This window comes from Lytechinus variegatus, chromosome 3 (assembly GCF_018143015.1).
Source record: "Lytechinus variegatus isolate NC3 chromosome 3, Lvar_3.0, whole genome shotgun sequence".
NCBI classification, from domain to species: Eukaryota; Metazoa; Echinodermata; class Echinoidea; order Temnopleuroida; family Toxopneustidae; genus Lytechinus; species Lytechinus variegatus.
The window spans coordinates 28,716,644-28,727,915 of record NC_054742.1 but is presented as its reverse complement, the minus strand read 5'-3'; positions in this window follow the sequence as shown (position 1 = coordinate 28,727,915).

The following is an 11,272-nucleotide window of genomic DNA, read 5'->3' as shown; positions in this document are numbered from 1 at the left end:
TTTTGTTCTTAGTCGTGAGACTTTTTGGAGGCCATAGCCCCCATTGGTACGCCAGTGTGTTTGAGTAATGAGAATTATTTTCACATTGCTTGAAAAATGAGACAAAAAGAAATACAAAACGAATGTTTCACTGGGTCATACTCGTCGAAGGACGCAAGGATACCATCTGTACACTAAATCTACTTATGGGTTTAGGCAGTTTCTTTTTTTTTTAGTTATAAAATATTTAGACAAGAAAAGTGCCTTCATTATTGTTATTACTTTTAGGGGTCACATGGAGTTTTGGGGTGCTCCCCGCTTCCGACGCCCTAGCCCCCCCCCCTCCCCTCCCGTCCGCGCACCCTTACTCTCACACACATACACTTTTTTTAATAATGTTTTTATTCTGATTTCATGAACAAAAAATTACATAACATTTTAATTTAATATTTCAAATCAAATATAATACTTTACATTTCATATTTTCACTTTTTTTTCACTAACTTAATAGAATCATGAATCATATATATCTCAAAGGAAACAATGAAATCAGTTATTATAAAAATGCTTAAAGATCAAACTTCCCCCTTCCCCCTCCCTCCCCCCCCCCCAACACACACACACACAACACAGCCCTGTCCAGAAGATCTGCTCACACTCATCATAAATAAATCATGTTTAAAAGTACAAAACAATTCGATGAACAATTTTGATTATAACAAGCTCAAGGGAGAAGCAGTACATACATTGAAAGTAAATAAAGACTTACAACTTAACCTTGTCATAATTTTACTGTTTCCCATTTTTACAAGTGCCGCCCTAATTTCCCTATTTTAATGGCTATTTTCTTTTCTTGATCCTTATATTCTAAAATAATTTTATGTATATCGTCAATGGTTGGCAATACCCCCTCCTTTCTAAATATAAATAATATATATTTTACCATAAAGATAATAGTATTACAACGTTTTATATATTTGTATTGCCTGTCAAACCAACAAATATATTCCGCTAATTCAAGTCCTTTATTCATCTAATTCATAACGGCTATCGTAACGGCTATCAGACCAAGTGGGAGCGGACAAATGGGTATTGGACCAAGAGGGTCCACACAGACACACACACCCACCCACACACACACCCTCACCCTCCCTCACACACACAACAGCAATGCAGTTCGCTGTCTTTTTACTTTCAAATCTCGTGCAACCTTTGTGACCAAATTTGTGGCGCTGGGTTATGCATTTAAGAAATTACGCAAAATTAGTGATTACATGTACGAAGTCGATACAAAATTGTTTTTCAGTAACTGTCAGTTGGAATGGCTTATGTCGAAAGGGTGGGTGCTGTCGCGTTAGGGTGCGTCAACGCGAACGCGAAGATTCGTCCAAAGCCCCCCCGGTTTGGCCGAAAGGGTGCGTTGGGAGCGCCACGTCGCGTCGCGTTCACTGGAACGCGCCCTTTCGTCCAAAGCCCCCCCCCCCCCGGTTTGGACGAAAGGGTGTGTTTAATAATAATGAATAAATAAATACAAATATTTATAAGAAAGCTGAATATAAGGTATTTTGTCAAACATTGCCAATTTGCACGTAAGATAGTGGATTTTCAATCATTTAAAGCATTGACAATTTGAGGAAAAGAAAGAAAAGTTCAACTAAGAATAATAATGATAATAATAATAATAATAATGATAATAATTATGATAATAAAATCAGATACCCACCTTTCCAATTAGCCACTTGGCGCCAATTTTTCACTCCAAATTCATTTCCATAAATTCACTCTTTGGGGTGAAAATTATTATTATTATCATTATTATAAGTATTATTATTATTATTGTTATTATTTTTATTATTATAAGTATTATTATTATTATTATTATACAAACAACACGCACATATTATTATTATTATTATTATACACACAGCACGCACACATACACAACAGATACATCTCACAAAATATACTGAGGCAGGGTCTCAAGTGTAAAATATAGTAAGGTAGGGTCTGAAGAGTTAAACGTTGTGAATGCTGACCCGACATCAATTTTGGCCTTGCCCTTCCAGGACACATCTGCCGTAAGTTTTATAATTTGGGGGACACCAAATATCTCCAGGTATACGAATGTTTTCCTTTGTAATAAATACACACCTGCAAAGTATAAAATTGAAGGTAAGTTACTTTTTTTATTTGAAAGAACCTTGAAATCAGTCATAATTTTTACATGTATCAATATCACACCATAAAACATTTCCACCGAAAAATCCTCATGCAGCATGCCGTCATTGTTTTTTTTTTTTACCTTAAAAAGAATGTTTGTGCCATATGATGATTTATGTTCCTATGCAAATTTCACATATCACTCGTCTTTTTTGTTTGTTCAGCTTTCTTATAAATATTTGTATTTATTTATTCATTATTATTAAACACACCCTTTCGTCCAAACCGGGGGGGCTTTGGACGAAAGGGTGCGTTCCAGTAAACGCGACGCGACGTGGCGCTCCCAACGCACCCTTTCGGCCAAACCGGGGGGGCTTTGGACGAATCTTCGCGTTCGCGTTGACGCACCCTAACGCGACAGCACCCACCCTTTCGAAATAAGCCGTTGAAATTCATACATTGGTGATTATTTTTACTTTCATTGCAAGTAGTCATTTAATCTTTACGGCCGAAATAACGTCACGTAGTATTTGTGGAAAAAATACAAATAAAATATAAAACAAAGGAATACATAAGAAATTAAAAAAATAAAATACATAAGAAATCGAAATTTTTACAGGATTTTTTTTCATTTGCAATTATTTCCTCCAATAGCCACTTCCTCTAAGAGCGACTTCGTTTAATAGACACTTCGTCCAATAGCTAGGTGGGTCAAAAGCTACTTCGTTCCGTAACTAGTTCGTCTAACTTCACTGACAGTTGATCCAATTACCATTTTTCTGAAATATCTACTTGGTAATTGGCAGTTGGTCCGATACCCTCTTGGTCCAATACCCATTTTGTCCGCTCCCACTTGGTCTGATAGCCGTTACGAGGGGCAGACGTGGATCCAGGGGGTGAATGGGTTTTCCCGCCCCCGGTAAAAAATAGGGGGGGGGGGGAGAGAAACACGCCACAATATAAAACAAATAGCGATTTATTGGCCTGATTTAAATAACAATCTCTGCATCGCATTTAGCGTATGTCCAGTATTGTCATATTTAAGAACTTGTTTCTCGCTTGCCATTTGTTTAAAATGCTAACACAAACATATTTTACTCTTGCCGACCCCCCCCCCCCCCTCTGGCCACCGACACCTGTTACGCCCCCATTTAGAAATATTATGAAAATTGGTTGAGAAACTTGGGTACGACCTGGCGATGTTCATAAATTTTGAACTATAAAATAAACAGATATAATGAAGATGTGACCACTGACTTTCTCATTTGCATATCACTGTGTTTCATATAACTGTTTTATGAAATTAAGCAAAAAACCGTCATATTCTAGGGGAGATCAGGGTGAGTTGGAACGCGGGGTAAGTTGAAACATTGTAGTTTTTTAACGCCTGTGAAATAAATATATGCAATACTGCCCTCAATTTATTGTTATTAATAATACAAGCAATAATTGCTATTAATAATATAACACTGTTGTATTATTAATAGACAACTCTGTTGTTCTAGTAATAGCAATAAATTGAGGGCAGTATTGCATAAATTTATTTTACAGGCGTTAAAGAAAATTATAATGTTTCAACTTGCCCCGCGTTCCAACTAACCCCGATCTCCCCTACATGTACATCCATTTTCGATTACATTTTCAGTGTTATATATTTTTCCTATCTCTCTTGTTCAAACCATTTTTTTGTGTTGAGATGGCGGGCAGTATAAGAACACATTTAGAAAACTGATTGAGATTTGAAAGTTGTATTAAATGGGGAATATCAATCTAAATATGCCTCCCCTTTGTTCTACTTCTAGTCAGACACTCATCTTGTAGGTCAAGGCTAAACTTGTCAACAGACTGTCCTTCCTTGACCATAAACTTTGGATCCGGCCACTTTAACCAGTATAGGGTCTATGCCTTTAAAAAAAAATATCTGCGATATGTATATACCAGTTCTCTTTACTGTCTCTTCGTCGGATTTGTATGTATACAATGTAATACAATCAAACAAGACTCAACAAACAAAAAAGGAGTGTCCTGTACTTGCTTAGTAGTAATTTGTTTGCGCACTGCATAAAATTCAAAGCTATAAATAATGCTTGGTAGCATTATAATGGGTCTTATTGAATTAGTATTTTTCTCCTTTTCTATTATGCATTATTCTTCGCTGATTTTAATCCTTCCCGACGTGGCAAAATTTCACTCCCATCTCGACTCAAATGAATTTCATCATACATTTTGAATAAGCATTATATGTCGTCTGTATTGTGGCATAAACACAACTTTGCATAATAATGATAAACATACAGCTCGAAGATTCCCTGAATAATAGTAAAAAGGACGAAATAATTACGAGATGAAATAGGGGAGAAAAGGGACTCAGAAACATGAGCAGTAGCAATAAAACAAGGTGATAATCCAGCAACAACAATGGCTTACCATGAAATAGACAGACTTACGAAGTAAAATTACATATTTTCAATGGATTTGGCTTTCATTTGCACAAAATCCCCTTTAGGATGCTTTTTTTCTTTTAAACTCAGAGCGAGCCGGTATTCATCGCGTGACTCAACGAGGCTTGTCTGAATCCCCGGCCAAGGGACGATCATTATAAAAAGAAAACCTCCGCGACACAATCTGTGAAAATCTTCATTATGTTGCAGAACAGAAAAAAATATTTCCTGCAATTTCTCGCCTGCCTTTTACGACCAATTTATCACTCTTTGGAGTTGGTCACAAAGAATCCTGCCGACCGTCATGACCGGGGGGAGTCAGTTAGCCCCCCCCCTCCTCCTTTTTTTCCCTCTCTCTATCTCCCCTTTCGCTTACCCCCTCTCTTTCCTTTTTATCCGTGTGATAAGCTGTGATGATTGTATCATAAGATTCTACGAAATATGTGTCTATTATTCACAATGAAGTAAACGTTACATGTACATGCCCTTTAAAGGGATACTCCGGGCTGAAGATATTTATATCTACATAGAGCAAAATGCTAAAAATTTCATCAAAATCGGATAACAAATATCACAGTTATTGAATTATAAATATTTGCAATATTCCGGTGAAACAGTTCTAGGCATGTCTTCATGAATATTCATTCGGTGGGCTGATGATGTCACACCCCACTTTCCCTTTTCTTATGTTATTAATCATTATTATTATTGTTTCATTTTTTCATATATGTTTAATTGATGTGTCTCCATCAAAATGGAATAAGTTGCAGCAATATATAATTAAAGTACCTAATCATTTGTCAATCCAATTATTTCAGTTCTTGGTAGATTTTTTTATAAACATAATTTCATGTAATTAAATACAAGAGAACAAGCGGGGATATGACATCACCAGCCCACCTAATGCATATTCATAAAGACGTGCCAAGAACCATTTCACCGGAATAATGCAAATCTTTAAAATACAATAACTTCGCTATCTGAATTTGATCAAATTGTCAGCATTTTGCTTTGTGAATTTTACTCTATCAATTGCGAAATAAATATCTCCAGCCTGGAGCACCCCTTTAAGTATTTTAACAAAAATCATAAGCATCTTTAATATTATACATTTATACATTTTGTCAATTATTGATTGTGTAAAAATGGGTCTACATGACTGTATTGAATGTGTGTACTCGCATGTCAGGGAAGGGGGTCTCTCGAGTAGATAAATCCTCTCAAATTTAAGCATGAATCATTTGACATGTTTAAATGATATTTTTCAAAATAACATTTTACAGTGCTGATATGAATTGCAGAAAATGAATGCAGCAGAATGATCTTAACTGCTTAACATGTTTAATGGATCATTTTCATTTCATGTTTACAAAAAGGTGAGTATAGACGGCCCTCGATAATATTTGATTGCAGTGTAGAACAGATGACAGTGAAACCAAATTGATATTATGGGTTTCGCCCATTTGATATCTAATACCCTTTTTACACAGGATTTTCTTAACCCCGGACTATCGCTAACCCCGTACTATCCTTAACCCCGTACTATTTTTTTCCTTTTCACACATGCCCAATTGTTATTGCTAACCCCGGATAAGGAATGCTTGCTTTTTACACACGAAACTCGCTAACCCCGGACGAGTGGTTTTTGTCGATCATTCGTAGTACAAGTACTTCACTCGTACACTTTTTACACACGCTAAAATTTCCTTAACCCCGTGCTATAGGCATGATAGGTGTGGCTAAATTGCTATTTAGCCCCACCTATAGTACGGGGTTAAGCTTAGCCCACTTTCGTTTTACACGAGCGATCTTAACCCCGTACTATCGCTCTTAGCACCGCGATTGCTGGGATAACCCTGCTTTTTTGCAGGGCCAAATAATCCCGTACTATAGGTGGGGTTAGCCCACTTTGCAAAAATGCTGTGTTAAAAGAAAGTGGGCTAAGCTTAACCCCGTACTATAGGTGGGGCTAAATGGCAATTTAGCCCCACCTATAGTACGGGGTTAAGGAAATTTTAGCCTGTGTAAATTATTCTAACTTATTATAGATTAACTAATCTGGTTCAGTAATCCAATAAGTCTCATTCTGATGCGACCTCAAGCCAGAATAATGATTTGAATCATGATTCAAAACACAAACATGAATCACAATATCACAGAATCAGCGTTTAGACGACCTGCATTCCAATTCTGTTTCTCCTCAGATTCGGGCCAATCACTAGTGCGCAGTTTGACCATGCAGCTATTACAGTTTGACAGAGGAAGTTTTTCGCACGTGTTTCGGCTCTCGAAAAATCTTTTGCTTCCAGAATTCAGTCTATACCTCATATGCTTCTATTCATCTTGTTAGTTTATCCAAAATGGTGTTCGGAAGTGAATTTCAGCGTAGATCCAATTTAATATTGATACTGTATATTCAACAACAACTGAGATCATTGTCTGTCCAGTTAATTCATTTACTAGAACTTGAAGACCTGAACAAAAATTAAAAGTAGTGGACGATGCGATGACCAAGACAGAACTTGAACATAACAAGAAATGCATGCATATTACATAATCATGTACATACAATGAGCATATTATAGAGCGACTTGAGCTTGGCAAGAGTCAAACCAAAAGTAGCCCAACACAACAGTGAGGTCATAGAATCATGATTGTAATCACGATATCGTTTATTCGAACATTTTCTCACGTGATTCTGCAGAAACGTCTTTCGAAACGTCCCTTTTTCGCGTTTCATGTTTGTGATTGTAATCATGATTATATTCAATTTCGACTAAACGCAATCGTGATTCTGCAGATTTGAATCATGATTCAGATCATGATTCTATGGTTAAAACGTTGCGGATAAACGCACCCTAATTTTTACTTCGTCTCTTTTAAGACTTTGCCAAATTAAAATCTGGATCATAAGCTACAATAGTACAAGTAGGCTAAGTTGTGTAAACACTTAGCATGCTTAGTGAATATTGGAAGTATAATATTAGACATCACAGTAAAATGAGCTAAACGGTAATTATAACAAATGGCAAGTGAAATAGATGAACTGGTTGTAGAAGAACTAGAATTTGACCATGGAATAATAGAGCAAATGAACCAACTTATTAAAAACCACAATCATGGCCAAAGTAAGTATCCATGTATCTGCTCATCTTGTCAAATTGCTATTTGTTCCAAACATCACTTGGTGTAACACTTTCTTAGGTTTATTGCCTTCTAAGGTATAGTCTACTCTTCACGGTTCAATACCACTTTGTCTACTTGGTATATTTTGATACTGATATCTTATTCTTTTGGTTATGTTTCTGTTTATAGTAAACCATAAAAAATAGCACGATGTTTAAGCCTGTCACTCTGACAATAAATTGTTTAAACTTTTAAACAACTTGTTTAAAAAGTTGAAACAATTGTTAAAAAAGTTGAAACAATTGTTAAAAAAGTTTAAACAGTTGTTTCAAAAGTTAAAATTTTAAACAATAGTTGTTAAAGTGACGGGCTTAAACAACGTGCTTGAATTTTAATAAGCGTTTTTATATTGTAACTCCCGTACATGCCATAGGAACTCGGCAGGACATTCTATGCTTAGTGACTGACCTATTACTCTCGTCTCTTTTTATCACATTGGAGACAATGGTACTATTGGTAGAGCGGGGATTCGAACTCACAACCTTGCGATTATATGAGTCCACTGCTCTAACCAATGTTATACCTGGCGAATGAAATCAATCAATCATACATTTATCCACTGTGAAATGCGGTTCACACTAGTACAGTTTAGCGAGGTCTTATCATTATAGAATATGCCTAATTTGCATTAAAGTGGATATTAAACACAGTGGGAATAAAATCATAGCCTACAATTGGAAATTCGTCAAAATGTTATGGGGGAAAAAGTGACAAACTGGACAGAATGGTAAGAACATGAGCTGATTGTAGACGAAGTAGGATCATGATAATTATGTGCAATGAGACCAAATGGAAAGTAGATAAAGCTGGACAAAGTCTGGAATAAAAGCATTGTGAGCTATTAGAGTGATTGTCTAATGTTTGTTTTCATCACATGCTTCTTGTGAGTTATTTGGATCTTTCCGATGTTTTAAAGGTGAAGAAAACTAATGCATTTATCATTTTGAGGCGGTTTGTGATGCGTATTCAAATCTTTTTAACATCATATTTAAATTTTCAAGGAGTGAAAGATGTGATGACAAATCTTGCCTCAAGTTATGGAGATTTACGTCAAGTTTGACTACCCATATATATATAGTTTAACCCACAAAGAGTGTAAGTTTAACAGGCGTTCTAAAAGTGGGCCCGTAAGGAGAGGGGGGGGGGGGGGGGGGGGGGGGGGTAGGCGGGGTCCACGGTTTACACTAAGTTGTAAGTTATCGTTTGGGTCCTCATTTTGGCTCTAGATGTGTCTTCAGACAACACTCGTGTAAACTGCTTTTATTATATTAATAGCATGTTGGACCATAGAGTTTATAAACTTTTTCTAGAAAGGGTAAAGTTGGCACGTCCCTTTCATTAAAAAGCGAATCGATTTTAAAGAGATCAAACCGCATACGCAAGACTGATATCGAGATGTATGACATGCATCAAAATGTAGGAAATAATCATAGCGGACCTGATTTCATTTCATAATTTTGATTAAAACTTTTACCCAAAACATTTTCTAGATCTTTTGCTCCAAGCACACAACATGCGTTGAATTGTGTTCCATTAAAATAATTGTCTTATCGGACAATGAATTTAATTTTTTTTATAAAAAAAATAATACGTTATTTAAATTTACCAGAATTTAAAGACGGTGCAATAAAATGCAGCAAACAAACTGAAACCCTGTGATGATTGCGAGTATGACAGTGGAACAATATTTATGGGCTTTAGTTGTGCCAAGTGTGACACGCGCATGATTTGGTGTTGGTGTATGGGGAATTGGATCTGGAATTATTGAAGTCACTTGCTACGATTTATCTCGACCTCTTTCCCACAAGGAGAACAAAATAAACCGAACACTCTGACCAGACCGAACAATTAAGATTGCCGAACTTGACCTGTAGGTACTGCAAATAATAATAAAACTGAACACGAAAAATGAAGATGGAAGCAATGATAGAAATCGTTATAGTCTTCTTATTTTCTTTCATAAAGGTATAAAGTATAAATAAAGCGGTATAAAGTAATTGTAGGAGCTAAAGGGATAGCGGAACTAGGTCGAATATACCTCTTTCAGTATATTTTTTTTATATATATTAACGATTAAAATTCGTGGGCATTATATTTTGTTCCCATGTATTATGAATTAAATCATATTTGACTATAAATATCGATATTATATTGGAGGCTCAGGATGGAATAATGGAACGCCAGAAATATTTCAAAAGTTTGGGAAAATATTCCTTAAATCGCAGAGGAGAGGAATATGTCTGGTATTCCAAGAAATAAAGCCATCAAATATAATTATTATCATCCATCCACCCCCCTCCAATAAAACAAAGAGGGGAATTTGATTGAACAAGTCAGGCAACTTACTATTATGGCATCATCACAAAATAAATTTGGTCGTTGACATGCGACTTACATGTATTTCATTATGACGTCATTGGGTGTCATTGTGCTCAATCAGCTTGCAATTGAATTTGAACTTACCGATCGCATTGCTTTAATTTTTGTACGCGTTGTGTATTTCACGCATTCGCGCATGCGCACAAAACTGTGAATGCGTTCTCGTATTGAACAGCAAGTTTTGTACAGGAGCCTATGGGGTGTCCGTCGGAATTCGGTACTTTTTAGGGATACAGTCTTGTATTGAACGGGCAGTAGTGATCAGGGGCGTCGATCCATTTTTCAGATGGGGGGGGGGTCAAAATCATGACTGAACGTTTCAAAGGTGCTCGTTCACACAAAACAAATAAACTCACACACACACACCCACACACTATATATATATATATATATAAACACATACATATAGGCTATATATATATATATATATCATCAACTCACCAACAAATTAATGCGAGAGTGAAGCGCGAGCTGAAAATTTTTAGTATACTGAACTGAAAACAGGAAAAAGGTACTGTTTAAGACTGTTTGTAGTAACTCATGAGGAGGATATCTCACTACACAGATAATCGAGGGCCAAAAGTGAGCTAAAATTTCTTTATATTCTGACCTGAAAGCTTGATTCTAAGGATTTTTGATAGTAATGATTAAGATGGGTGTCTAAAATAACAATAGATGCGAGCGCGAAGCGCGAGCTGAAAATTTTGATATTTCGATCTGAAACAAATTGACAGTTTAATAACGAACAAGATATATATATCTAACAAAAGATTATTGCAAATCGAAGAGGGAGTTCTTTAGAGGTTTAGAACTGAAAACGGGAAATTTTATTTACCTATTTAATCATGAAAAGTATGGGTTTTTGCTTCAGAAATGATGCGAGCGCGAAGCGCGAGCCGAAAATTTTAACATTCCAATCTGAAAAGCGGAAATTTTGAGCACGATTTTAAATAAAGAACGAGTTGTGTATATCAATCTCGCTTGCTGATTTCTCTGTAACATTACAATCTTATTAAATTTTTGCACACACTTGGAATTATTGGGGGGGGGGGGGCAAAACGATATGTTTGCCCCCCCCCGGATCGACGCCTCTGGACTAGTGACGCAGACCAAAATACACATTCTTA